This window comes from Mustela lutreola, chromosome 12 (assembly GCF_030435805.1).
Source record: "Mustela lutreola isolate mMusLut2 chromosome 12, mMusLut2.pri, whole genome shotgun sequence".
Classification (NCBI taxonomy): Eukaryota; Metazoa; Chordata; class Mammalia; order Carnivora; family Mustelidae; genus Mustela; species Mustela lutreola.
In genome coordinates this window covers 36,054,204-36,078,809 of record NC_081301.1, presented here as the reverse complement: position 1 = coordinate 36,078,809, position 24,606 = coordinate 36,054,204, and the positions used below count along the sequence as shown (strand labels likewise).

The following is a 24,606-nucleotide window of genomic DNA, read 5'->3' as shown; positions in this document are numbered from 1 at the left end:
ACCGCAGCCGCACTTGCGGGGCACCACCCCAAAGGGGCGGGGCAGGGGCCGCAGAAGGCGGGGCTGCGGCCCAAGCCTCGCCGCTCCCGTCGCCGGAAAGCACTGCGCGTGACTCGCGGCACCCATCGCAGTGAGCCGCTTGGGAGGTGGGCAAGCACGGCCGGCCCAGAGGACCGAACCAACGCGCCGTCCGGAGGGGCGGTTGGAGGGAAAGCCAGATTGGACCATCGGCTCCGCGGCTGCAGGGGGGGCCGGACATTACCAACCCGGCCGGAGAGAAGGGGGGCGCCGGCCTGACCCAGCTGCAGCACGACCCCAGGAGGGCGCGAGAAGCGGCCGCCGGCGCCGCAGCCGCCGCCAGCACCCTCGCCGCCGGCACCGTAGGCTCACGCTGAGGCGAGAAACGAGGTAGGGACGCCTCTTTGGGGTTGGCGGGGTCCGGAAGACCCACTGCTCTCACGTTCCGAAGGATCCCTTAGGAGAAAGCGCTGCGTGCCCCCGCCCTTCCCCTCAGCCCTGTCGGTGGCCCTTCATCCCCACCCTCCTGGTCCGCTCCCACCCTCTGGACCGACCTCCTCCTGACCTTACAGCCCTACCATCCGCTGAACCCTCAAGCACCAAGGACCAGACATCCCTTTGGGCGTCACCTCAGATCCAGCCCAACCGTCTCCTCAGACTGTCCCTGCGGTGACACCCCTCAGCTGACTCGCGCGCAGCTGTATCGTTGTAGCCACATCTCCTTTGCGGGCCCTGGGAGAGCGCAGCGGCCCAGCAGCCAGCCTCGCGACCGTGGCGGGGGCTTCCGCACAGCCAGTCCCAGCCAGGCCGTCGGTGCCCTCCGCCCCTTTGGCCCCTGGTTCTGGAGTTGATATCTGCCGGAGCCAGGCTAAGATCTTTCTCTCGCTCTCACCTTAAGAAAACGTTTGGCCTGACCTTTTGCCGGTTTTCCCACCCATGCACTTACCTGCTGCGAAGGGCACGGTCATCCCGTGCCCGGAGCTGGTTTGGGACTGTCAGGCTGGCATAGCAGACGCCAGGGCACTGCCCTGGGGGCAAAAACCATACAGTATTCTTTTGTATCCCGAGCGCCCAAGCACAGTACCTGACATGTTTGCACCCAGTAATATTTGACGGGTGGATAAATGAATGAATGACCCCAATGTAGAAGGTGTGAGGCAGAGTGCTTTGGTGGGAAAGGTGTCTCTAGTTAGCATGGGGGGGGGGGTATCTGAAAGGTTACTTGTGATGCTCATGTGGCAAGCCTACAATGGAGTATGTTCAGTCTTATAATTCACACATCTAACTTCATTCAGGTAGGACCTTTGGTCTATCAGCTGTTTTCCACTAATGTTCTAAAAAGGGGGCGGGGGTGCTGCAGAAATTCTTATTGGTAGGTGCCTTAGAGGCTGCCCAGATAATCTTGAAAGAGCTTTGCCCAAGTGACCTGCTCCTCTTGCCCTAGAGGCTAACTACTCCCTCTGGGGAAGAATTCTGGAGGTCAGCCACAGCCTTTAATGCTGACTCAGTGTAGCCAGTCAGCTGGTGTTCAGGACAGGTTGAGGAATGAAAGTCCTCATTGATTTTACTCTTTAGCTCCTGGATACCCCCATCCACAACCCTCAGAGACTGGAGTGGTAGACCTCCCAGGCAGGCCTACTGTGATAGATATCAAAGTCCTAAATACTGCTGTAGTATGATGATCAGGCCATATTGAGCCATTTATATCTCAGTAGACCAGAGTCAGACAGGGATTACCACTATGTGAACAGTGTCAGTAATAAATGAGAATGTGAACCTTTTTAAAGATGCATTCTCAAAGAATAGCCTGAAATCTGTTTTTGTTAATTCTTAGGAGGATAACCTGAACAGATTCAGATTCCTGAAGGTGGGACAGGGTTCAAAGACCTGTTTTAGCTCAGGTTCTGTAGGGAAGTAGTTGATACTGCAGTCATGAAACAATGGCTGGGAAGCTGTAGGCGCTGATAAGCTGACAAGTAGTTGCTTGACCAGTAGTGGCCTTGTTTTAACTGGGGTTCAGAGTATTAGTAAGTACAAATAATGATTGGAGTTTCTTAGGAGGCAGTATGGCTTTGTGGAAGGAAGAGAGATCCCACCACTATTCCTGTATTCTGTTACTTGTGCCCCTCCTGCTACAAGTGCCATAGGATACTTAACCACCTTTGTTTCTCTTCCACTTTGAGCCAGGGCAAAATCTGATTTCCCCTGATTTTAAGTGCTGAAAGTCGCTTTTCCAGGCCAGGGCAGCCTAACGGGAAGCTGAGTATGTTCTCACCCATTTCTAGCTTTGATTTATCCTTCTTCACTTTTTTTTTTTCCCTCCACCCTCTGATCTGTCTTTATAAAGTAAGTCCTGGACCATAGATACCCAAATCAGGGAGGGGCTCCTGAGATGGAGTCCACATGAGCATTGCATATGGAGACCAATACGTTTTTTTGGTGGGGGAAGTGGGACCAATTTTTAAGGTGCTTTTTTTTTTTTTAAGATTTTATTTATTCATTTGACAGAGAGAGATCACAAGTAGGCAGAGAGGCAGGCAGAGAGAGAGGAAGGGAAGCAGGCTCCCTGCTGAGCAGAGAGCCCGATGCAGGACTCCCAGGACCCTGAGATCATGACCTGAGCCGAAGGCAGTGGCTTAACCCACTGAGCCACCCAGACGCCCCTTAAGGAGCTTTTTTACTTTAACCTGTGTAGACTCCCTATCAAGTTGGACCTCAGGGAGCCCTGAACACTCTGGGTTATTTTACTGATTTTCTTTTCAACTTCTAGTACTTCATCGTGTTGCCAGATAAAATACAAGATGCCAAGTTAAATTTGAATTTCAGATGAACAGCAGGGTGTCCTGTATTTTTGTTTGCTAAATCTGGCAACCCTAGTTCATGGGAAGGCTTATGCGTTCTAATTTTCTCTCTGCAAACTTAGGACAATAACTCACCCTTCTCTTCTGTTACTCATACACAATGACTGAGCACCCTATTAAAAGTCACTTGACTGGAGTGGCTTATGACACATTAGGGTAAGGGCAAGCTCTGTGAAGGTAGTCTGATTGATCAGTGTTTGGGTTACCCAGAAAACACCCACTCAGATACTGGCATACAATATTATAGTACCTGTCAAAGAATCTGTCATGCAAAATGAACATATTTTGAGTGACCAGATATCAACATAGCTCTGAGAGTGATGGCCAGGAATGGAGATGAGAGTGGGATGGGGGTGAGTAGATTCTAACAAAAAAGTACAACACATAGCAGAACCTCCTGTACCACCGTCACTCTCTCTTTTTTTCCAACTGTGGTGACATATGTATAACATAAAGTCTACCATTCTAACCATTCTTTTTTTTAATCATTTTTTTCATCATAATTATACTTTTGAATGGCCATTTCCTATTTCCCCCATTCCCTCACCCACCTCCATTCTGGTAACCATAAGTTTGTTCTCCCTAGTTAAGAGTCTGGGGGCTCCTGGGTGGTTCACTCAGTTAAGCATCCAACTCATATTTGGGCTCAGGTGGCGATGAGATTGAACCCTGTGTGAGGCCCCATGCTGGACATGGAGTAGGCTTAAGATTCTCTCTCTTCCTCTCTCTCTGCCCCTCCCCACTCTCTTAAAAAAAAAAAAAAAAAAAGGTCTGTTTCTTGGTTTGTCTCTCTTTCTTCCCCCTTTGCTTATTTGTTTCATTTCTTAACTTCCACATGTGATTGACATCATATGATATTTGTCTTTCTCTGACTGACATATTTTGCTTAGTGTTGTACTCTCTAACTCTGTCCTTGTTGTAAATGACAAGATTTCATTCTTTTTTATGACTGAATAATATCCTGTAATATATATATTCTGTATTTTACACACACACACACACACGCCCCATGTCTTCTTTGTCCATTCATCTATCGATGGACACTTATGCTGCTTCCATAGTTTGGCTACTGTAAATAATGCTGCAATAAACATAGGAATGCATGCATCCCTTCAAATTAGTGTTTTTGCTTTTTTCTAGGGGTGGAGGGGGAATACCCAGTAGTACAATTACTGGATCCTAGGGTAGTTCTATTTTTAATTTTTTGAGGAAACTCCATACTGTTTTCCTTAGTGGTTGCACCAGTTTGCATTCCCTCCAGTAGTGCAGAGGGGTACCTTTTTCTCCACATCCTTGCCAACATTTGTTTGTGTTGTTGATTTTAGCCATTCTGACGGGTGTGAGGCAGTGTCTCATTGTCGTTTTGGTTTGCATTTCCCTGATGGTGAGTGATGTTGAGCATCTTTTCATGTGTCTTTTGGCCATCTGGATGTCTTCTTTGGAGAAATTTTAACCATTCTGAAGTGTACAGTTCAGTGGCATTCAGTATATTCACATTGTTATCCATTCATCACCACCATCCATCTACAAAAGTTTTTCATCTTCTCAAACTGAAACTCCATACCTATTAAACAATAACTCTCATTCCCTCTTCCCCAGAGCCCCTGGTAACTACCATTCTGCTTTCTTTCCTCTAAGAATTTGACTACCCTAGATTACTGTATGAATTTGACCACTGTAAGTTAAATCATATTTATCTGCGACTGGTTTATTTCATTTCACATAATGTCTTCAGGGTTCATCCATTTTGCAGCTCGTATCTGAATTTCCTTCCTTTTAAGGAAAAGGCAGGGAGAGAGAAAGCACAAGGTGCGGGGGAGGCAGAGGGAGAAGCAGACTCCCCTGAGCTGGGAGCCCAGCATGGGGCTTGATCCCAAGACCTGGAGATCATAACCTGAGCCAAAGGCAGACTCTTAACTGTCTGAGCCACCCAGGTGCCCCATCTTTGCCCATTTTTTAATTGGGTTACATATCTTTTTATTATTGAGTTATGTGAGTTCTTCATATATTCTGGATAGAAGTCCCTTACCAGATATATGATAGACAAATATCTCCCCTTCTGTGGGTTGCCTTTTCACTCTGTTGATTGACCTTTGATGCACAAAGGTTTAAATTTTGGTGAAAACCAGTTTATTTGTTTTTCTTTTTGTTGCCTGTGGCTTTGGTGCAATGTTGGCAATAAAAATCATTGCCAAATTCAGTGTCATGAAGTTTTCCCCCTATGTTTTTTTCTAAGTTTTTTATAGTTTTATGTCTGTGGTTAAGTCTTTGATCCATTTTGAGTTAATTTTTGTATATAGTGTAAGACAAAAGCCCAGCTTTATTTTTTGCACTCTGGATATCAGTTTTCCCAACACTGTTTATTGAAAAGACTGTCTTTTCCTCCATTGAATAGTCTTGACATTCTTGTCAAAAATCATCAACCAGATTTGCCAGAGTTTATTTCTGGGCTCTGTATTCAATTCCATTGGTCTATATTTCTGTATTTATACCAATACCACACTCTTTTGGTTACTGTAGCTTTTTAGAAAGTATTGAAATTAGGAAAGCAAAGCCTTCTGGCTTTATTCTTCTGTTTCAAGATTGTTTTGCTATTCAGGAACCCTTGAGATTACATATGAATTTTAGGATGGATTTCTTCATCGCTGCAAAAAATATCGTTAGGATTTTGAAAATGACTGCATTGAATCTGCAGGTTGCTTTGGGTGGTACTGACTTTTTTTTTTTAGTTAATGTGGAAAGAACACTTAAAAATATATTGTTGGCTATAGGTACATTGTTGTACTGCAGATCTCTAGAGCTTACTCATCTTGCTTGACTGGAACTTTATATTCATTGAACAGCAATTCCCCATTTCCCTCTCCTCCAGCCCCTGGCAACCACCATTTCACTCTTCGATTCATTAATTTGCCTATTGTAGATACCTCATATAAGTGACATCAGGAAATGTTTTTCTTTCTGTGCTTAGCTTATTTCATTTAGCATAATGTCTATTTATGTTGTCACATATTGCAGGTTTTAACATCTTAACTATATTAAGTCTTAACAATCCATGAACACAGGTTATCTTTTCATTTATTTGTGTTTTCATTTCATAGTTTTTAGTGTCCAAGTCTTCTACCTCTTTGGTTAAGCTTATTCCTGAGTATTTTGTTCTTTTTGATGTTACTGTAAATGAAATTGTTCTCTTACTTTTCTTTTCATATTTTTCTTTGCTGGTGTATGGAAACACAACAGGTTTTTATGTCCTGCAACTCTGCTGGATTAATTTATTCGTTCTAACAGTTTTGTGGGGTATTTTTAGGGTTTTTTACTTGTAAGATCAGGTTGTCTGCAAACAGAGACTCAGATGCCTTTTATTTCTTTTTCTTGCCTATTAACTAGAAAGGGGTTTGATAATTTGGTATGCAAGTCCTTAACAGACTCTGAGAACAAAATTGAATTTTAGCCTAGTATATTAATTAGTGTTCATAGTGAATCATTAATAAAAAGTTGAAAAAAAAAGTTATAACCTATATATTGTATGTGAAACAAAGTATATAAATAAGAATGTAGCTTTATTTTTTAAAGGATTTTATTTATTTGTTTGAGAGAGCGGGAGCAGGGAGCGAGCGGGGGCTGGGGAAGGAGCAGAGAGAGAGGGACAAGGGGTCTGCTCTGAGCATGGAGCCTGATACAGGACTCCATCTGATGAGCCTGAGATGATCTGAGCCGAAATCTAGAGTCAGGCACTTAACCAACTGACTCACCCAGATGCCCCAGTAAAAGTGTACTTTCTTTTTTTTAAGATTTCATTTCTTTTTTTTTTTTTTTTTTAAGATGTTATTTATTTCTTAGAGATAGCTAGAGAGAGGGAGAGACAGGCTTCCTGCTGAGCAGGGAGCCCGATTTGGGGGCTGGATCCCGGAACCCTTAGACCATGACCTGAGCTGAAGGCAGATGCCCAACGACTGAGCCACCCTAAAAGTGTACTTTTAAAGGAATTTACCAAGGGGCACCTGGGTGGCTTAGCTGTTAAGCTGCTGCCTTTGGCTCAGACTCATGATTCTTGGGTCCTGGAATCTAGTCAAGACCAACATCGGGTTCCCTGTTCCATGGAAAGTCTGCTTCTCCCTCTCCCACTCCCCCTGCTTGTATTCCCTCTCTCACTCTCTGTCAAATAAATAAAATCTTTAAAAAGAAAAAAAGGGGGGCACCTGGGTGGCTCAGTGGGTTAAAGCCTCTGCTTTCAGCTCAGGTCATGATCCCAGGGTCCTGGGATCGAGCCCATATCGGGCTCTCTGCTCAGCGGGGAGCCTGCTTCCTCCTTTCTCTCTGCCTGCCTCTCTGCATACTTGTGATCTCTATCTGTCAAATGAATAAATAAAATCTTAAAAAAAGAAAAAAAGGGAATTTACTAAAATTTTTTAAAAATTTTAATGCTTCAGGAAGAAATCCTCTGTTCTCTAGAATTCTTGGTTTAATAGGATAGTCTTTTTTTTCTTCCAGGAAGTTAAGACATTGAGCTTTGAAATAATCTGCTGTGTTTTTTATTTGTGTGAGGTCCTATAGTCAAAGACAGTGTATTGATAACTGGATAGAGAGGAAAACAGGGCCAGCCAACTTCTGGTTACACTTTAGTTATCTTAGGATCCAAAGTCTATACTTAACTTGCTTATCTTAGTATCCTAAAATCTATATTTAACTTGTTTATCTGTTTTTATACTTTTGTACTTTCTTTTCTTATACAGCTCTTTTTAAAAAGAAAATGTAGCCTTATATTTAGTGTACTCAGAGAGAAATGGAAAATTATTTTTATCCATGCTCAGGTAAAGAGAACAGGAGAGCAGAGTATTCCTAACATCAAAATAGATAGGGTTCAGGTGACCCTAAGGAAAAAAGCAAAAACTCGAGAAAGTTGGGGATCTACTGCTGATCCCATTCATTATGGAGTTCTCTTACAAAATACTATTTACTTGTTTTTTAAAGTGTTGTATTCTATTTAAGGATACAGGCACCTGGGTGGCTTAGTTGGTTAAGCCTCTGTCTTTGGTTCAGGTCATGATCTGGGGTCCTGGTATCAAGCCCCACTTCGGGCTTTCTGCTCAGTAGGGAGTCTGCTTCTCCCTCTCCCCACTACTTGTGCGTTCTCTCTCTTTCTCTCAAATAAATAATCTTAAAAAAAAAAAAGATACAGCTGCATAGCTAGAGTTTTTCTGTAAGGCTAATCTTTTCCTTTCAATATCCTCCAAAGCATAATGATTTCAACTTTTTTAAAAAGATTTTTTACAATTTATTTATTCCTGAGAGAGAGAGAGAGGAAGAGGCAGAGAGAGAAGCAGACTCCCTGCTGAGCAGGGAGCCCGATGCGGGGCTGGATCCCAGGACCTGGGATCATGACCTGAGCCCAAGGCAGATGCTTAACCAACTGAGCCACCCAGGTGCCCCTGATTTAAACTTTTCTGTCTCACTTATTATATATTGCTGTATAACAAACCACCCCAAAACTTAGTGGCTTAAAACAGTGATTATGCCTCGCAATTTGGTGAGTTGGCTAGGTGGGTTTTTTGCAGTTCCAAAAGAGGAGTTCTAGAAATGTTTATATATATATTTGATATATATATATAATTTTTTAATTTTTATTTTAAGTGGGCTCCACACCCAACATGGGGCATGAACTCAAGATCCCGGGATCAACAGTTATATACTCTACTAACTGAGCCAGCCAGGTGCCCCCAACTTTTTTTTTTTTTTTTTAAACATACATACTTTTTAAAATTTTTATAGGAGCTCTAGATTTTCTTTTTTTAATGTAGGCTCCACACCCATCATGGAGCCTGGTGAAGGTGTTGAATTCACAACCCTGATATCAAGACCCAAGCTGAGATCAGGAATTGGATGCCTAAGCAACTGAGCCACCCAGGCATCCCAGGAGTTCTAGAAATATTTTGTATAGGAGCACTACTGTAATGAAGTAAGTCTTTCAAAGTGACTACTTTGAAGCTTACCTCTTGGTTGTAAAAGAGCTAGTCTACTTCTTTAAAATATTATTCTCTTTTCTTTATACTTAAAGCTATGGTTAACTTCTTAGATAATGTAGTGTTTATTTTGGTTTATAGGCTGGTTTATGTAAAGTGTTTTGCTTGACATCAACACAGCAACCTACAACATCATTAGTTTATTCATCCCTAATGACAGTGATCAGAGAAGGGAGGAGGCCTGGAAGCAGAATCATGTGCCTGATTATGCGTTTGTGAGTCCTTTCTACCAACCAAGTGGTAGTAATAGATAGTTAACAAAGGTCATTGATCTCATGAGAACAAAAGACAGCTATGGCTTTGTGTCAGTTGGGAAGATCTGTAGTAGAGAATCTCAAACTTCTTTTAGAGGGACTTCTTTGTTCAAGTTTATTCCACAAGAAAGCGGACACAAAAAGATAAAATCCGAGCTGTTTTGGTTGACAACAGGCAAGGAGTTGGGGAAATAGAGTCTAACCTAGTCATCTCTCCCTCCCTTCCTCTTCATCTCCTTCATCTCCCTGTCTCACAGCCCCATGAGGGAGCTCTGTAAAGCACAGTTTGAAAGCCACTGACAAAGATGTTTCTCCTGCTGAGTCATGATTCCAAAGTAGAAAGAGGTTCACATAAATGATTGAATTTGAGATCCCGTCTTCAGTTGACTACCCACTAGTAGCCAGTCATGGTTTGAAAAAAATATAACTGAAATGTATTTTGCAAAAATATAACCAAGTGATTACCAAATTCCTATGTAAAACTGATAGCCTTGGGACACCTGGGAAGCTAAGTCCGTTAAGTATCTGCCTTCAGGGGCCCCTGGGAGGCTCAGTGGGTTAAAGCCTCTGCCTTCAGCTCAGGTCATGATCCCAGGGTCCTGGGATCGAGCCCTGCATCAGGCTCTCTGCTCAGCGAGGAACCTGCTTCCCCCCACCCACCCACTGCTCCCCCCCCCCACCACAAGCCTCTCTGCCTACTTGTGATCTCTGTCAAATAAATAAATAAAATCTTTTTGAAAAAAAAGGTATCTGCCTTCAGCTCAGGGGATTGTGTGCACTCTCTCCCTCTTGCTTTCCCTCTCTCTCTTTCAAATAAATAAAATCTTTAAAAAAATTTGATAGTCTTAATTTAACAAACTTCATGGAACTAGGCATGAATTACAGATACCTTTTGCCCTTTCATCTAAGACCTGTGCTAATTTGTTGACCCTTTATAGCCCAGAGCCAAGAAGAATTTTTCTACCCATACATTTGGTTTATAGTAAATAAAAGGTTTTGTCTTTAGACTATTTTATAATAATGTATGTGCTTTAAAAATGTATACGTTCAACATTGGGGAGCTCTGTACCTCCTTCCTTTTGAGTACCCTTGGCCTCTTTGCCCAATTTCCTCTAGACATGTGCTTTTCAAAGTTGAGGGTGCATAAAAATCACCTAGATCACCCCTGAAATTCTGATTCAGTAAGTCTGGCTTGGAGCCCAAGTATTTGCCTTTCTTTTTCTTTTTCATTTTCTTTTCTTTTCTTGTTAAAATTTTGTCAGAGAGCACAAGCAGAGGGAGAAGCAGGCTCTCTGCTAAGCAAGGAGCCCAGTATAGGATTCCATCCCAAGACCCTGGGATCACGACCTGAGCCACCAGATGTCACAGTATTTACCTTTCTTTCTTTTTTTTTTTTTTTAAGATTTTATTTATTTATTTGACAGACAGAGATCACAAGTAGGCAGAGAGAGAGAGAGAGGAGGAGGAAGCAGGCTCCCCACTGAGCAGAGAGCCCAATGTGGGGCTCGATCCCAGGACCCTGAGATCATGACCTGAGTCAGAGGCAGAGGCTTTAACCCACTGAGCCACCCAGGAACCCCAGTATTTACCTTTCTAATAAATTCCCAGATGAAGATGATCCTACTGCTCCAATGACCACACTTTGAGCAGAACTACTATTAGATCTACACTCTGATCTCTGCCTTTTAATCAGTGGTTTTCAGAGTTGGTCAATATAAAAGCTTTCATTAGAGGGTAGGAGGTGCAGGGGGGAGAGCCCCATGTACAGGACCCAAGAATTGAAGGCAAAAGTGCCATTGTCTAAGAGTGTTATTTGGAGCATATAATTTCCACACTGGATTTTATTCCTTTAGAGATAAGGATTATAAATATCTCACTCATTCAAGATTAAGGGATTGTGGAGAATCGTTCTAAGGAAATGCTATTAGCTGCCCAGACTTTAACCTAGAAAATATTTAAACTTAAGTGTCTTTTTATGGAGAAAGGTGAAATGAAAGGTACTATGACATTTTCTCTTTGAAACTTAAAGCAAAATTTGGGTATTTTTGTTTAAAGGTATTTTCTGGAAAATATTTTGCATTTTTTTCTTTTTTAATAATGGTGTTTCTTTTTCTTTTTTTAAGATTTTATTTATTTATTTGACAGATCACAAGTAGGCAGAGAGGCAGGCAGAGAAAGAGAGGGAAGCAGGCTCCCTGCTGAGCAGAGAGCCCAATGTGGGGCTTGAACCTAGGACCCTGAGATCATGACCTGAGCTGAAGGCAGAGGCTTAACCCACTGAGCCACCCAGGCACCCCATGTATTTTTTTTTCTTATTATAGATGAATATGCTCACTGTGGATAATCTAAAAAATAAAGACAAGTATAAAATGAAAATATACTACTGAATAGTTCTGACAGCCACATTTTTTAAATTGAGATATAATTGACATACAACATTTGATTTAGTTTCAAGTATACAACATAATGATTCAATATTTCCATAAATTGCAAATGACCACCACAAAAAGTCTAGGTAACAACCATCACCATACATAGTTAGAAAAATTTTTTTCTTGTGATGAGAACTTTTAAGATTTACTCTCTTAGCAACTTTTGAATATGCAGTATAGTATTTCAACTATAGTCTCCATGCTGTATATTATATCCCCAGGTCCTTTCTCTTATAACTGGAAATCTATACCTTTTTACTCCCTTACCCATTTCTCCCTCCCTCTGACAGTGACCAGTCTGTTCTCTGAATCTAGGAGCTTGGTTTTTTTGTTTTGTTTAGATTTTGCATGTAAATGAAATCATATGGTATTATCTTTCTCTGTTTGACTTATTTCACTAAGCATAGTGGCCTTGAGGTCCACCCATGTTGTCACAATTGGCAAGATTCCTTCTTTCTTTTTTTTTTTTTTAAGATTTTATTTATTTATTTGTCAGAGAGAGAGAGAGAGAGAGAGAGAGCGCGCACAGGCAGAGTAGCAGGCAGAGTCAGAGGGAGAGGCAGGCTCCCTGCGGGGCAAGGAGCCTGATGTGGGACTCCATCCCAGGACGCTGGGATCATGACCTGAGCCGAAGGCAGCTGCTTAACCAACTGAGCCACCCAAGCGTCCCAGATTCCTTCTTTCTTAATGGCTGAATAATAAGAGGAACTCTCTGCATTTGTTCTGACAGAAGGCTTTACCCTCACCCACAGAAATATTTCTTTTACTGCTTTAAGAATCTACTCATATGACATCCTTTCTGAAACCTTTCCTAATCACCCCTTGCAAACTTAGGTATGATTTCCACTGTGCTGCCATTGGCCTTGTCTGGGGCTCCATTATAACAGTTAACACCTAATGGTAAACTCTGAGTGCAGGAATAGTCTTTGAATCCAGGATCTCTCAAGATTTCTGAGAGATCCTGGTCTCATCCAGTTTTTGATTTTTTTAAAAAATGTTTTTAAGTAGTCTGTATACCCAACATGGGGCTCAAACTCACAACCTTGAGATCAAGAGTCACATGCTCTACCAAGTGAACAGCCAGGTGCCCCTAGTTTTTGAAGTTCTTTGTATATTAAAAATGACAGGGGCACCTGGGTGGTTCTGTAGTTAAATGTCCAACTCTTGGTCTCAGCTCAGATCATGATCTTAGGGTCATGATTTCAGGCCTCGCAAATTTTTTTTAAAAAATGGCTGAAATCCAAAAGAGGATTATAATAATTTTGGCATATTTTAAATATTTACATAAACAAACTCTGTGTAGGATAAGAATCACATGATCATTTCAATAGATGCAGAAAAGCCGTTTGACAACTTCATGATAAAAACACTCAACAGGGGCACCTGGGTGGCTCAGTGGGTTAAGCCTCTGCCTTCAGCTCAGGTCATGATCTCAGGGTCCTGGGATCAAGCCCCACATCGGGCTCCCTGCTCAGCAGGGAGCCTGCTTCCCCCTCTCTCCCTGCCTGCCTCTCTGCCTACTTGTGATCTCTGTCAAATAAATAAATAAAATCTTTAAAACAAAACAAAACAAAAAAACACTCAACAAACCAGGAATAGAAGAGAACACCCTCAGGCTGATAAAGGGCATCTACAAAAAACCGCACACCAGCTTTGTACTTAATGGAAAAAGACAACTAAAAGCTTTTTTCTTCTTCTTCTTTTTAAAAAGATTTTCTGTATTTATTAGAGAAAGAATATGAGAGGGGAGAGGATCAGAGGGAGAAGCAGACTCCCCACTGAGCAGGGAGCCCGATGCCAGACTCAATCCTGAGACTCCAGGATCATGACATGAGCTCTGAAGGCAGTTGCTTAACAACTGAGCCACCCAGCCACCTAACTAAAAGCTTTATGAGATCAGGAACAGGAGAAGGATATCTGTTCTTGCCATTTCAACATTATACTGGAGGTTTTAGCCAGCACATTTAAGGGAAAAAAAAAAAAAGAACTAAAAGGTATCCAGATTACAAAGGAAAAAGTAGAACTATTCTGTTAGCGAATGACATGATCTTGTATATAGAAAGTCCTAAAGAATCCACAAAAAAACTATTTTAACTAATAAATGAGTTCAGTAAGAATATAGGATATAAAATCAATGGGTATAGGGTTTCTTTTAGAGGTGATGAAAATACTGCAAAATTAGATTGTGGTGATGGTTGCACAACCCTGTAAATACACTAAACCCCACTGATTGTACATTTTAAAAATGTACAGTAAAGCTATTTTGCTTTATGTGTAAATACCTAATTTACACATAAAATTCATTTGAATATAAGGATAAAAGGCTAAGTTTGAGGCCCTGTGTGAATGTCAGACTTGAGCCAAAGATCTTTCTGTTCCCTAGGGACATATACTCATGTCCCGAACATAATGTCTGACAAATAATATAAGCTCAATAAATATTTGTGTGATGAATGAATTATGGTAACTGAACTGACTTAAAGCCTAGTTCAGCAAATCTATATTCCTAAGGTTTTTTTGCTATTACCAAAGATCCATGATATTAACATCCACAGAAATTCTAGCCTGGCCCCAGGATAAGTTTGGTTTTAGCCCTATAAAACAAGTTTTTGTTTTTTTTTTTTAAGATTATATTTATTTATTTGACAGAGATCACAAGTAGGCAGAGAGGCAGGCAGAGAGAGAAAGGGAAGCAGGCTTCCCGCTGAGCAGAGAACCTGATGGGGGGCTCCATCCCAGGACCCTGGGACCATGACCTGAGCCGAAGGCAGAGGCTTTAACCCAGTGAGCCACCCAGCTGCCCCTAAAACAAGTTTTAAAGAAGATAGAATGGTCAGTTAATACTGGTAGGCCAGATAAAGACCTTATAAAAAGAAGATCTATAAATCAAGCTGGCATTCGGTGAAGGGGAAATAGGAATTTTTTAAAAATACTTAAAAACAAAAATAAAACAGTAATAATAAAATAAATTTAAATCACATGTAATCCCATCTGCCTATCTTTTCTGTTTACATGCATATATAAAGTTTGTAGGGATGTAATTATAACATAAAATTATTTTGTACTCTACTTTCTTTTAACTAACATTATTTCCTAAGCATTTTTCCATGTTGCTATTGAGGCCCTATAGTTTATGACATAGTGTATTCCATTCACTTGCTGCAGCACCCTCAGTGGTAGCCCTTTAATTTCATTCACATAATCATTCTCTTAAAAATATATCCATCTAGGGGTGCCTGGGTGGCTCATGATCTGCCTTCGGCTCAGATCATGATCTCGGGAGTCCTGGGATCGAGCCCCGTGTTGAGCCTGCTTCCCTTCTCTCTCTCTGCCTGCCTCTCTGCCTACTTGTGATCTCTGTCTGTCAGATAAATAAATAAAATCTTTAAAAAATATATATATATACATCTAGGGCCCCCTGGGTGGCTCAGTCGTTAAGTGTCTGTTTTTGGCTCAGGTAATGATTCCAGATCGAGCCCCGCAACAGGCTCCCTGCTTGGTGGGAAGCCTGCTTCTCCCTCTCTCACTCCCTCTGCTTGTGTTCCCTCTCTCGCTATGTCTCTATCAAATAAATAAAATATTTTTTAAAATATTTATTTCTGTATATATTATACATATATATATATATATACACATATGTATATATTTATTTATCTAGTAAAACCCTTACCCTGAAAGAACATAATCCTTCACCTTACTCTGTCATACTCAAACAACCTCACATTGCTGGGGAAAATTGTACAACCCAGCAAATTTAATATCACCTTAAATTCATCATCACCAAACTTACAGTGACCAGAAATCTTACTAGATTTTTCTGACAAAGTTGTTCCTCCATTCTTTGTAACAAATATTTTATACCTTCACTACCTTCTGCAGCTCCTGACCCTCCTTTTTTCCCTCCATGCACTCTGCTGATGACTTTGACTTACGCACTTCGAAAGAGAAAAGAAGTCTTAGAGTATGAACTCTCTCACTTTCTACTATCAATCTGCAGATGTGTCTGCAGCCATCCTCTCTTCACTAACTGGAATGGGGGAGATACCCCAGCTCTCAGCAAAGGCCAATTCTTCCTGGTGCACTGGATTGCATATCCTCCTTCATTATTTTTTAAGCTACTGTAGTACCCTGAAATATTTGCAGTTGATTATCTGCCCACTGAAACCAGATTTTATTTAGGAGAGTTTGCCTTCCTTCCTCTCTGCTGGCCTCTGAAGTTAACATAGCTGGATGTAATGGTTGAGATGGTGATAGCCATCTGTTCACCTAATAGAGTATCTGAAAGACATGCTAAGGCTCTGAACTAACTATCCATGTAGTAACTCTACCTCTGGTCTTCTTGATAGATATGATTAATAAATTTACTCTATTGTTTAAGCTGCTTTGAGATTGTTTTTTATGTCCATTCAGCACAGGGTATCACACCTAAATGATACACTTTTTAAGCTACCCCAAATAAATCTGTATCCTGAGTAAAAACAGTGTGATTGCTATACAGATGGAACTTCAAGGCAATTCCCTAATGCCACCCAACTCCTACCCACACCTTTTGATCTGTTTGCTAATCCCAAATTCAAACTATATAGCAATTTTGGAGCTAGTACTGCTTCTCAGGATATTGCTTATCATTTAATCCCAACCTTTTCTAAATATTCAACATCAGTGGGGAGGAAATTAGGGAAAAGAAAGGAAAGGGAAGAAGGAAGGAAGCAGGGCAGACAAGTATATTTCCCAGAACTGAAGAACATTGAGTCTCCAAATTAAAAGGGCGCAGTGTGTGCTACTACAGCAATAGAAATAACCTACCCAAGGGTACCTCATCATCAAAATTTGGAACACGGAGGTAATGGAGAAATCCAGAACTCTTCTTGAAAAAGTTATATACAAATATCAGGAATCAGAATGGCATTGGGCTGAACAATAATGGAATCTAATTAGCAAGCAATGGAGCAATGCTTTCAAATTTCTGAGAAGAATTGATTTTTTTCTTTTTCTTCTTCTTCTTTTTTTTTTTTTAAGTAAGCTCCATGCCCAGTGTGGAGCCCAACATGGAGCTTGAACTCACGACCCCAAGATCAAGACCTGAGCTGAGATCAGGAGTTGGACGTTTACTGACTGAGCCATCCATGTGCCCCAGAAGAATTTATTTCTAGCCTAGGACTTTACGCACAACCAAATTACCATCTGTGAAAGTTTTTGTGTATGTGTGGAAGTTTATATATTGTCAGATACTCATTTCCAAAATGTTCCTTCTGTGTATCATTTTTTAGGATGCTACTAAAGAATATGCTCCAGCAAAATAAGAGAGTAAACAAGAAAAAAAATATGGGATCTAGAACCTAGGGCAACTAATATAAGAGAGAGGCAAAGGAAATTCCTAGGATGCTGATAAAGGGAAGCCCAGTATGATTGTGGTGTCATAAACACAGAAAATAGTCCCTTCAGAATGCATCAGGAGAATAGAAAGTTCCAGGAGGGGGACACTGGGTGGCTCAGTGGGTAAAACCTCTGCCTTCGGCTCAGGTCATGATCCCTGAGTCCTGGGATCGAGCCCCGAATCTCCCTCTCTGCTCAGCAGGGAGCCTGCTTCCCCCACCCCCCCGCCGCCCTCTCTCTGCCTACTTGTGATCTCTGTCTGTCAAATAAATAAACAAAATTAAAAAAAAGAAAGAAAGAAAGTTCCAGGAGGATCTTCTAGAGGAAAAAACAAGAACAACAAAAACTGTATTTGACACTGAGAGGGATTTTTTTGAGAGGGATTTTTAGTGTTCTGCTAGACAGTTTGGGAAGAATTAGGGGCAAATGTATGGAAAACTAAACCAAAAGAGAGACAAGTATTATAAATTATATAGTAATAGTGAGGGTCCACAGGCTACCAAGTCACAGTAAACACTGGATATTAATCTAACTAGAAATTGTGAGGAAAGTGGGTGTGAAATTGCTGAGTTTTTGTCTTATACGAGGAAGTAAAAAGAGAATGTTTAATGTTTACCAAGAAACTAAAGGAATGCCTGGGTGGCTCAGTCCTGAGCACCTGCCTTTGGCTCAGGTCATGATTCCCAGGGTCCTGAGATCAAGTCCCGAGGCTCCTTGCTTGGTGGGGAGCCTGCTTGTCCCTCCCTGAAGCTTCCCCTGCTTGTGCTTGCTCTCTCATTCTGTGAAAAATAAATAAAATCTTCAAAAAAAAAAGTTAAAACCAAGAAACTAAATAAGTACATTATTTATAAACATAGACATAAATGCCCACTGAGACAGCTAAAAGATTTGAAAGTAGTGGTCTCAAGAATGACACAGAGATGGGAAGTTTGGGGCTGAAGATTGTTATTTTTCGTTATAAATGTGATAATACTATTAAGCTTTGTAAGCATGTGTATTTATCAGTTTTAATAAAATAAATACTAATTTTTTTAGAAGTCCTTTGACCACACATCATTCTCTTGGTACTGTCCTATTTCTCTACTCTCTAATTCTTCACTGTAACAGCCAACCTTCATTGACCATCTATGCTATTGCCACTACTCCATTTTTCATTTTTTAAAAGAAATTTTATTTTATTTATTTATTTGACATAGAGAGGGAGAGACACAGTGAGAACTGGAACACAAGCAGGGGGAGTGGGAGAGGGAGAAGCAGGCCTCCTGCCGAGCAGGGAGCCCGATGCAGGGCTCCATCCCAGGACCCTGGAATCATGACCTGAGCTGAAGGAAGATGTTCAACAACGGAGCTACCCAGGTACCTCTCTCTCTCTCTCTCTCTTTTTTATTTTTTTTTAAAGAGAATGCATGCACAGGGTTTGGGGGTGGGCGTGGTAGGCAGAGGGAGAGGGAAAGAGAGAATCTCAAAAGCAGGCTCCATGCCCAGCACAGAGCCTAATATGGATCTCAGTCTCACAACCCTGAGATCAATACCTGACCCCAAATCAAGAGTCAGATGCTTAACCAACCAAGCCACCCAAGTAACCCCTCCATTTACTTTTGAACCCTCTTCTAACTTCATTTCCTACCACTCCCATGAAATGATTTATGTCAAGATCACCAGTGAACTCCAGGTTGTCAAATACAATGAACACTTTCAGCCACAGTGACTTCCTTTCAGGTTTTCTAAGATACCATCCATTTTGTTCCTTGGGGCCTTTCACACATGTCATTCCCTCCACCTGGAATGGGCTTCAAAGACCAGAATTTTCAATTCAAATACAGATCATTTCAGTTGCCAAGTCAGTGTAAACTGATCCTTGATTAACAAATATGTTCATTGGCCTCCCTGCACAGAACTGGCTTTTATGAATTAGCTATCTTTCCTTTGAATGTAGCATATTCCAGAGGCCTACTTTATAGTTTATATGGTCATAGTTACTCAATTATTTGTTCAGTCTCCCCAGGTGAACTATAAGCTCCAGGAAGGAAGGCACCGGGTCTGTTCTGTTCACATATTGCAGCACTTCACAGATATTCAGTCAGTGTTTATTGACTGAGCCCTTGTGCAAGACTTTGGCATCTGAGGTTCTTCAAGCCAATAGCAAATTCCTCCATACATCTGCCTAAAGTAGGGAAGAAAGCCCTTCCAAAGCCCTGTTGATGTGCTTCTAGGTCAGGCTATTAGATTTCCCAGACGCAGCCTCTTTTGAGTGAGCCCCAAAGACTTGATTCTATTTGGGCTCTGGTTTTGGCAGTGGGGCTTGTCCTTGTTCAGAGATTTTTAACTACAAACGGATCAGGCTATTTCCAGGAGAACTCAGTGGGTCCACACTTGAGGGGCAGTGGGAGTTCAGTTACTGCTTTCCTTGCTGGAACCTCCCTGTCTCTGCCCAGAGATGTCTCCAGTATAAGCTGGCCAGTCAGGAAATTCCAAACCCTTTTCCTGAAACTCTAAATAGCTTGAGGAATCTCTCCAGCTGGAGTTGGAAAAGCTCCCAGCAGAGAGAGCTGGGTCTTACGTAACTTTATAGACTGCCCATTTTTAGGAAAAAACAAACTGTTCCTCAGCTAGTGTTGGACTCTCTGAGACACATCCTGCATTCCTTCCTAGATGCTCAGCCGCCCCACTGGGGGCAGCACATAGAACAGAGTTGAAGACCAGTGAGGTTAAGTGGGGAAAGATGAAGAAAGAGGAGGGGGTGTGGTCTGTCGTTGTGGCTGGAACATACAGTTCTGGTTCTCTTGCTTCAGCTCCTGCTAGCAGTAGAGAGAGTGCCCAGCTGGGTGTGAGGGGAACTCCCGGAGAGGAATTATACCTAGGCATCCTTGCCCTGCACATTCCAAAAGGCAGCCTGCCGCTATACTTGCTTGATCCTCTCAGTACCTCACACCCCAAAAAGATCTAGAACTAGTGTGTAAATATGACTACCACTGTAATGACCAAATTCTGCTCTAGAAAAGAAATTTCTAGTTTAGTTTGGTGAACTCCTTAGTTAAAGTCACTGAACACTTTAAGGCACATATAAGGCTCTATAGTAGGTTAAGTGACTACTGAGATCAAGACAGTCTCTATCCTTAACATGCAACCAAGGAGGAAAGAGGAAATGTATATGCTAGTTATACACTTCTTTGCTTTATAGTTCTTTTTACTTCATGTGATTCTTGTGGTCTTAACTCTTACAGAGGTAACCATCAAGTTTATGTCTACCTGTGAACTAATGTCCTAGGTAATTCAAGCTAAAGAAAAATACAAGAAAATTTCCCCTCTTCAGATGTGACCAGTTATTTTACCAAACTACTCATGAAAGAGGCAGGCACAAGTTTTAAGAATATTCTCACCTTAGTTGTTTTTATTTCCATAATTTTTTCAAGCTAATGTAAGGCATTTTAGAACTTTGAATATAACCTAAATCTTTCAAAATAAGATAACTTTCTCAATGAATTGTAATTTGCCCTAGTACATGCCTGTAGTTTTTGCTTCTTCCCTGAAATAGGTATTAGGCATTTCATAAGTACTTGTTGATAAAAGTGTCTGTCCTCTTTTGGACTGTAAATGGGTGGTCCTTCATGTCTCCTATGATGATATGGCCCAGGAGGCCCAGACCTTCCAGCGTATAAGGATCCTAATTGGCCTAAAAGATTCATCAACCCATTTACTGCTAGAAAACTCATTTACTGCTATCAAACTACTGATAAAAAGAACTAAATGTGTGTATTTTTTTAATTAAAATTAGCTTACACCATGAATTGTACCTTATAAACTACATTATTAAAAAACTATATCATGCATAGGGGAAGGCAAGGAAAAATAAGACAAAATCAGAGAGGGAGACAAACCATAGGAGACTCTTAGCTATAGGAAACAAACTGAGGGTTGTGGAAGAGATGTCGGTGAGGTGATGGCGTAACTGGTTGATGGGCGTTAAGGACAGAATGAGTGCTGAGTATTATATAAAGCTGATGAATATGTATATAGTTTTGTCTCAATACTATTCTAAACAATATTTTTTAATGCTTTGTAGTCTGTTCCATTATGGGCTACCTCATAATTTAACCAATACACTAATGAAAGAGAATTTAGAATATCTTTTAAATTTTTGCTTCTATAAATGGTGCTTCAGTGAACATCCTTATGTATATATCTTCATGTACTTTTATCATGCTATTTCTTTTAGATTTATTTCCTAGAAGTAGACTAAAGAGAATACTTATTTCAAATTCTGTTACGTGTTGCTTAGCTACCCTCTTTGAGAATTTCATTCATTCATTCAAAGGGAAGTAGAATTTTAGTTGGAAAACATTATACCCAGCTGAATATCAGGCTTCTATTAATTTGAATGAGAGAGAATATATGTTTTATTGGCACTAACAACCTGGGGCTTGGGAAGGTGGGAACTACAATTGATTACAAAGTAATGTTGATTTTTACACAAAGATACACATATACCACTATTGAAAAGTGATGTATTTGGCAACTAGGCAGAGATTTAACATAGTATGTTAGTTCAGATAAGGCCCCAGCTTAAACATAAATATAGCTGTATTGATGTGACCTGAATCACTATCACACAAAATTGTCATGCTTGTAATTTTAAGCACCTTGTCATTCATTAATATTCAGACCATAAGAAATTACTGGCCAGTATCCCTGGCTGCCTTATTCAGAGGACCATGAGACTCTTGGTATTGGGGTTGTAAGTTTAAGCCCCATATTGGGTATAGAGATTACTTAAAATATTTTAAGAAAAATAAAAGAACAGACCAACAGATTGCTGCTTTTAGAACAAAATCTAAATAAGATCCAAATAAAAACATTTGCTGATTGTTGTTCTCCACCAAGGATATTAGTAGTGTATGACAGTGGAAAAAGCAAGGGCTTTGGAGTGAGTCTAACAAGAATTCCAAGCCCAACTCCCCTACTTTCTAGCTCTGTGATCTTGGATAAAGTTATCTCAACAAGAGCTTTAGTTTCCTCAACTGCAGAGAAGAAATAATAATAGCTACTTTGTTGGGGCACCTGGGTGGCTCAGTCTGTTAAGCATCCGCCTTTGGCTTAGGTCTTGATCTCAGGGTCCTGGAGTTGATTGGGCTCCCTGCTCACAGGGAGCCTGCTTCTCCCTCTCCTCCTGGCTCATGCTTTCTCTCTTGCTTGCTATCTCTCTGTCTCTCAAATAAGTAAATGAAATCTTTAGGAAAAAAATAAATAATAATAGCTACTTTGCAGGCTCATTGTGAAGATTAGATAGAAGTATTAGTCTTTAGCTGTAAGTCATTTACTTCTTTCTAATCCATGGCTTATGGAGAGGTAAAACTCCCAATATTCCTGACCCTATGTACACTGTTCTTAGGTTGCCTCTATAGCAGTTAGAGCCAGTTTTATAAAGCCTGTGTTTGTGGGCGCCTGGGTGGCTCAGTGGGTTAAGCCTCTGACTTTGGTTCGGGTCATGATCTCAGGGTTTTGGGATGAGGCCTGCATCAGGCTCTCTGCTCAGCAGGAAGCCTGCTTCCTCCTCTCTCTCTGCCTGCCTCTCTGCCTACTTGTGACCTCTCTCTCTGTGTCAAATAAATAAATATAAGAAATCTTGGGGGGAAAAAACCCCACAAACCTGTGTTTGTGATAGAGCGTAGATTCACAGTCAGCCCTAAGTTGTTGCTCAAAATGAACTCTTCCCTCCCTGCCACCATACCTCTCATCCATATTTACCATGCCCAAACCCTTCTGACTGTTCATAGTTTCCTTGCTGTCCACAACCATACCACATACAGAAGTAGAAGGGATGGGGAGAAGAGAGAGACTTGGGACCTGAGCCAATTCAAGTGTGGGTTTGGAACCTGGGAGCAGGGGGAAAACTAACAAACAAACAACAAAGGCCTTGCAGAGGCATGGTATAGTATTTTAAGCAGAAATAGAAAGATAAGACTATAAGACTGTTTATGGCTTAGTCTGCACTCCAGAATGATAATGCAATATGCTAAATTCCACAGATGTTTTTTAAGTGCTTTATATGAGGGGAATTAGCACGTCTGTTAGCTCCAATACAAATAACCCTAGAATTCTTCCTTCACATTCTTCAGTGGCTCCTTACTCCGAAAGCCCCACAGGAAGAGGAAAGAGGATCTCTAGGCAGGCCCAGCAGAGGCAGAATTCTAAGATCCAAACCTTGATTAGAGGGGCCTTTAAGGTCTAGAGTCAGCAAACTATGGCCCACGCCAGGGTGATTTAATAGTGGTCCACAAACTGAAAGTGGTTTGTACATTTTAAAGAGTTGTTAAACACACACACACACACACAGCCCATGAAGCCTAAATATTTCCTCTTTGGCCCTTTACATATTTACCTATTGAGTGTGCTGTAAGGAGGGTGGGTCTGACAAGAGGCTGCAGGATATCAGAACATCTCTTTTGAATCGCCAGTGTAGACACTTGCAGAAAAAGAGGTGTCAGCATCAGTGAATAATAGATTTCTGTTTCTCTTCTCCATGAACTCTGGAGACCTGGCAAACTAACCCCATAGTGAGGGATTGCTGGGCTAGAAAGAGTGAAGGCTTGTGTTGGATGTAGAACACAGTGTTGCCTTTGTTCTAACAGAGCAGTGGAATACATCCTTTCATTAACGTTGCTTTCTCAGGCCTTTAGGCTAAATCCAGTTGGTAAGTCCTGCTGCTAAATGCTGTATCAATAGGATACAAGCCTCAGATCAGTGGCCTGGGCTCAGGGGTTAGGGAGAATTAGATGTGTAGATGGAGCAAGTTGGTGAGTGGAGGTGTTCTTTCTGCTTGCATGTTTTTACTTTCTTTGTTACACATTAGTGGAAAGTAATACCTTATGTCTAGGTAAGCAGATTTCTAACTATTTCAGCTGTTCCTCAAACCAAAAGGCCTGAGGAAAGGAACTGTACTTCCCAACACGACCCCCATGACCTAGGAGGAAAAACCTGAAAGGCCAGGGCTCCTATATGCATGAATGACAATTATATTTCTAGAATACTTTGGTGCTTGGGGCCCCTGAGTGGCTGGCGTCTGCCTTTGGCTCAAGTCATGTTCCCAGGGTCCTGGGATTAAGCAGGCTCCCTGCTTAGCGAGGAGCCAGTTTCTCCCTCTCCCTTTGCTGTTCCCCCTGCTTGTGCTCTCTCTCTCTCTCTTTTTCTCTCTCTCTGTCAAATAAATAAAATCTTTAAAAAAAAAAAAAAAAAACCTTTGGTCCAAAAAATTTACAGCATTCACATTTATTGCTACTTACTGTTTTAATTTTTCAAATATTTTTCCTTGCTACAACACTAGAAGATGAATACGGTTAGCTCCTTTACCTTTGAGAGAACAGGTACCCTGCCCCCAGATGACCAAAAAATCAGAAAAAGCCAAGAATGAAAGCAGTGTTCCTGTCCTTGGGCATCCTGCCACTATCCTAGGCATGGGTAGCTTTCAGATGGAACTGAGAGCAAATCCTGTATCTCTAGTGATCAGATCTGGTTGTTTCTGAGGCTGCATTGTTGTTCTGATGACCAGGTAGATTAAGCCTTGAATAACAGGAAAAAAATGTATTGAATGAGTGGCTCACCAGCCTACCTTCTTGCCAGCACCCTGGCTCCTGAAGATAATGATTGTTGT

At 41.3% G+C, this 24,606-nt stretch overlaps 1 protein-coding gene across 4 annotated transcripts in view; it reads left to right on the top strand.

Moving 5' to 3' along the window:
* Window positions 1–270: 270 nt before the first annotated feature.
* The window catches only part of RUSC2 (RUN and SH3 domain containing 2), a 70,296-nt gene continuing 45,960 nt past the window's right edge, over window positions 271–24,606 (top strand). For all 4 annotated transcript variants that reach the window (XM_059143133.1, XM_059143132.1, XM_059143130.1 and 1 more), the window contains exon 1: window positions 271–408. The gene's annotated coding sequence lies outside the window, so the exon portion shown is untranslated. The remainder of the gene's footprint in view (window positions 409–24,606) is intronic.